Raw genomic sequence first — 5,632 nt, 5'->3', positions numbered from 1 at the left:
CTGTTGACTCATGTTCAGCTTGTGGTCGACTAAGACTCCCAGATCCCTTTCACAGGTACTGTTGTCAAGCCAAGTATCCCCCACCTGTGCATTTCATTTTTTCTACCCAGGTGTAGTACCTTACATTTCTCCCTATTGAACTCCATTTTCTTGGTTTTGGCCCAGCTTTCTAGGCTATTCAGGTCATTTTGAATTCTGACCCTGTCCTCTGGGGTATTAGCAACCCCTCCCAGTTTGGTGTCATTTGCATATTTCATTTGGATGATGGAATAGAGGGCATGCTAATCATTTATAAAAGTATTGAATAGCACCAGGCCCAGGACAAAACCTTGTGGAACCCCAATAGTCATTTCTTTCCAGGATGAAGATGAGCCACTGATGAGCACTCTTTGGGTTTGGCCCATCAACCAATTACAAATCCACCTAACAGTAGCTTTGTCTAGCCCACATTTTACTAGCTTTTTTACAATAATATCATGGGGGACCTTTTCAAAGGCCTTACTGAAGTCAAGGTAAGCTGGTACAAGGGAAAGCAGGTGATCGCTGGATCGCTCGCTGTGCGTTCTAAGAAAGGGGGACCTCTTGATCAGCTACATGCAGCCTGGCTGGGGGGGGGGGGTAGCAGCCTCGTGAAAGCTTCTGTTTGCAAAAACCCTGCAAGTTAGCGCCTTTGGGGGCTACATTGCGTGCTCCGCGTTTTAAAGTTAGGAGACTCGTTTCCTGGTTGCCAGGGTTACCGCTTCTTGCCGTCGCCATTTTAGAGGGACCACGTGGGTGGGGGCTGCCGCCATCTTAAGTGAGGCAAGCGCCGCCCCCCCATGTGGTTGAGTGGAGCTATTTTCCTTGTTGTTTATACCTGCGGCTTCATTCCTTTCCCCAGCCAGTTAATTGTATTTTGCTGTTTAAACTACCCGGTAATTTTGTATCAAGTCGAGCTTGCCCTTAGCTACCAGGCTAAGAGAGAGTTCAAACTCTCCAGCTTGCCTGGATTGTATCTCTCTGATCGTTTCATTGTATCGCTGGCTATTGTAACATAGGCTTAGTGCTGCTGGAGGATTGGTAACAAAGTGCTGGGTGCAGAGAGAAGCAGCTGGCTTTTTAAAGGGCAGGGAGCGTGTGGAGAGTTTATACTTTTAGAAACCATAGATTATTCAAGTGAAGGGAATAAGTCCATCAATTTTTAATTAAGCAATGTTTCATAATTAAACTAACAATTACCACGCTTAATTAATTCGAAATAAATAAATAAATAAATAAATCTTGAACCTTAAATACGTTATCTGGCAGAGATTAAGTACATTACACACATTGCATTTGTTTGATACAACGCCTCATTAAAAGTCAATTACTGAGTTTAATTAGTTTATACAGTGGTCAATTACTGAGTTTAATTAATTTATACAGTGCTCTAAAACAGAAATACTTTATCTGGCTTAGATTGGGTATATAACAAGCAGCGCATTTGTTGATACAACGTTTTAAATTTGCATTTACTGAGATTAATTAATTCATACAGTATTCAAATTCTTAGATACCTGGTGACCTGTTAAATTCATTCCTAAATAACGCACAATTCATTCCTGAGTAACGTTAAATAAGGTGCTTAGGTCGCCTAGCACTATATCTAGGGCTCAGTGTTTCCAAGTGCGTTTTGTCTGGGCTTCGGGCCAATTAATAGCTGTTTTAATATGGCAAACGGGGGTAATGCTAACGCATCCGCTAACAATGGGAGTGGGCTCGCCACACAAGTTGGCCCCCAGATTTCAGCCATGCCTTGCAATCCTCAGGCTTTCGCTCAATTTTTCTCAGCTTTTGAAACCTTCTATTTTCAGTGTAGGCCAAGGGTCGCGGGGTCGGCTTTGCCAATTTTAAGTTCTCAGGACTGTGTTCCAGACACGCCACCTTGTGTGCTGGAACAACCAGGTACTTCGGCCTCCGCCTCTAGCCTGAGTAGCGCGCAGCCTGGCAGCAGTACAAGTAAGCGACCCAACACGCGCTCGCAGTCAGTGTGCAGCAAAAAGTCTACACCCAGTGCCGCTGTGGGTAAGTCCTCTTCCACTAGGTCCAAATGCCCTGCCCCACAGTGGGAAGAGATAGTTGTCCCTAGTGTTTTTCAGGATCCCTCCTCTCAAACTGCGCCCTCCGAAGGCGGGTCAGCTTCATCCTCGGAGGAGGAGGAGGCCCAGCCACAGTCTGAAGCTCCAGAAAATGCAGGACAGGCCCCTCCAGCCATCGAACAACAGGGAGGGAATAGAAGGCGAAGAAGAAACACACGTCAAAGACCAAGAAGAGCAAACATTCCAACACCACGGAGGAATCAGGTACATCCTCTTCAGATTCTGATAGTGATGCCCCCATGGAGGCTTACTGGGGTCTTGGGGAAGATATTTCTGGGGTCCCCTTGTGGGTACATGAGAGGAGGGCTAATTCCCACCGTAAAACATTCAATGAGACCCTGGAATGGAAAGGAGGTGCGCTGGTGGAGGATGTAAAAACATCCACTAACCTTTCTACCGACTTTATATTAGGGAACCACTTATCCAAAAGGAAAAGGGCAAAGATCCTTAATGGAGACCACATAGACATATTCACTCTACTACCTCCAGCTAAGGTGTCGGGGAAGGGGGAAAAGAAGCGTACAGTAGGCGTAGGTATAAGACACCACTGGCCGAGCGTAACTTTGAGAACTGGTTAGACGGGTTCCAGGTTTACATGGGGGTAATTAGTGTGTTTTATCCTAAACGCAGTATGCATCTCGTGGCATACATGGCGCACGTTAGGAGGGCCTTTGCCTTGCCGGGGGAGGAGGCGGCCTTAACGTATGATGAAGATTTCTACAGAAATGCTTCTTTACTGCCAACTACCCGATGGGATCTGCGCGATCAGAATTATTGGATGGAGCACGTGGGCCCTTACATGGAGAAGAAGCCACAGGACCCTCAAAAATCTGGGAAAGCCGAGCCAAAAAAGCGTCGGCAATCCTGGGAATATAGCAGAGGTACATGCTTACGGCCAACTTGTAAGTACTTGCACAAGTGCGAGAAATGTCTGGGTAACCACCCGGCCTCAGCATGCTTCAAATGTAAGCAGCCCTTTCGGGGTGGCAGGGGGCACTTCCACCAAGGTAACCGTGGTGCCCCCGGTCCCTCCCAGGGTGCAACCGGGAGCCATTATTGAGTTATTCAGTTTGGCCTTCTCTCCAATTAAACTCCATCCATTGAAAGCCCTCCTTGACTTATACCCAAATAGGCAAGAGGCTAGGTACCTTTGGGAGGGGTTTTCCCTAGGCTTCAGAATTCCTGTCTCAGTCACACCTAACTCTAAAAACCCACCTAATCAGAAGTCAGTTAAAGGCATGCCAGAAGTGGCTAGGAAGAAAATACACAAGGAAATTGCTGCTGGTAGAGTAGCTGGAGCCTCCTTTTAAGGGTTTGCACATCTCACCTTTAGGTATTGTTCCCAAGAAGGCCCCGGGTGAATACCGCATGATACACAACCTTTCCTATCCTAAGGGCAGTTCGGTCAATGATTCAATTCCACAAGAGCTATGCTCTGTTAAGTATGCCTCCTTCGATCAAGCGGTAAAGCTTGTTCGCAAATTTGGGAGGGGAGATATGCTAGCAAAGTGTGCCATCTAGTCGGCCTTTCGCCTCCTTCCAGTTCATCCAGAAGACTTCCGTTGGCTGGGTTTTAAGTTTGAGGGGGCGTATTTCATCGATAAGAATATGCCCATGGGTTGCTCGGTGGCTTGCGCAGCCTTTGAGACATTTAGCACCTTTCTGGACTGGGCCCTCCACTTTAGGACAGGTTTGGAGGGGGTGGGGCATTATTTGGACGACTTTATTTTGGTGGCCAGTAATGCGCCTGACTGTGCAGCCTTACTCCATGCATTTACTTCACTGGCGCAGGAGCTAGGCGTGCCGTTAGCGAATGACAAGACAGAGGGTCCAGTCACAACCATGACATACTTAGGCACTGAACTTGATACTATAGCCCAAACATCTCACCTACCCAGGGAGAAATTGACTGTGCTTAGGGAATTCATTGTACAGCTTTTGCCCCTTAGGAAGGTTACACTCAGACAAATCCAGTCACTCCTAGGTCACCTTAACTTCGCTTGCCGGGTTGTAGCCCCGGGCCGCCCTTTTTGTGGGCGCTTGGTGAGATTGTCAGCAGGCTTATGCTCTCCCCACCACAGGGTCCGTTTATCGAAAGCGGTGGAGCGGCTGACAGAGTGGTGCAGAGCTAACAACTTGCTCATAAATACAAGGAAGACAAAGGAACTTGTGGTGGACTTCAGGAGACAGAAGAGCAATGTCCAGCCACTTTTGATTGATGGGGTCTGCGTGGAGAGGGTAACAACGTTCAGATTTTTGGGCATTGAATTACAAGAGGATCTGTCCTGGAGTGTCAACACAAGGGGGCTTGTGAAGAAGGCGCAGCAGAGACTGTATTTTTTGAGAATACTAAGGAAAAACCATCTTCCGCAGAAACTGCTGCTTGCCTTCTATCACTGTGCCATTGAGAGCGTGCTTACTTATGGCCTATGTGTGTGGTACGGAAGCTGTACTACCCAGGACAGGATGGGGTTGCGCAGGGTTGTGAAGGCAGCAGAGAGCATTGTTGGCTGCCCACTTTCCACCTTAGAGCAGATTTATGCCACAAGGTGCCATAGGAAGGCACTGGACATAGTAAAAGATCCATCGCATCCTGGTCACTGTCTCTTCGAGCTCTTGCCGTCGGGACAGAGATACAGGACGATGAAGACAAGAACGAGCCGTCTTAAGAACAGCTTCTTCTCCAGAGCGATCTCGGCCCTGAATGGGAAGACCGGACTTTGAAAGTCATCAAATCTCCTTCGCTGTATTTTACTATATTTTTTAATTAGTGTTTTTATGGAGCAACCAAGTAATTTCGTTGTCCCCGAAGGGGGCAATGACAATAAAGATATTATTATTATTATTATTATTATTATTAAGGCCAATCTGGAGGTTTGGCTGGAGTTTTTAGGCACGTACAACGGCATTTCATTATGGCAGGACAACCTGTCTTTCCAGGCTGATTTCCAAGTTCAATCAGACGCAGCGGGTTCTCTTGGCTTTGGGGTTTATTTCAGGGGACAGTGGTGTGCGCAACCATGGCCTTCCTCCTGGCAGGGCTGAAGGAAGGCACAAGACTGGGGTTGATCATCATGTGAGCTGCGCACAGGTGGGCTGAAGCGAGCTGCTTGCTAGACCTGTGGAGCCTCCTTTTATTGAGACAAATATGCAAGCCAGGCAAATACATTTTGGGCTGTGACCTTTACACATCTTCCGTCCCGAGATCGTGGGGTGGTACAAAGTTATTTTGGCACCTGTTTCCACAGCGTCATTTTCCCCTTGCACAGTGTATGACGAAGGAGACAAAAGGTCTCAGGGACAAAGGTTACAGACAGGACACCGCAGACTGCTGAGACCGCAAAAGGTTAGATCGAGGGAACGATGTTCCAGACAGCTGTGGCTTGTCGGGGGGGGGTGTACCCCACACCCCAGGGTCACGCGTGCAGGCAGATTGTGGCTGCCTGCTGGTGGGGAGGTGTGCTCCCTCCGGACCCCAATCCCCACTCCGTGATATCCCTACACAGGGCAAACCA

The sequence above is a fragment of the Podarcis tiliguerta genome (assembly GCF_965153285.1).
Source record: "Podarcis tiliguerta genome assembly, chromosome: W".
Taxonomy (NCBI): Eukaryota; Metazoa; Chordata; class Lepidosauria; order Squamata; family Lacertidae; genus Podarcis; species Podarcis tiliguerta.
This window is presented reverse-complemented; position numbering follows the sequence as displayed.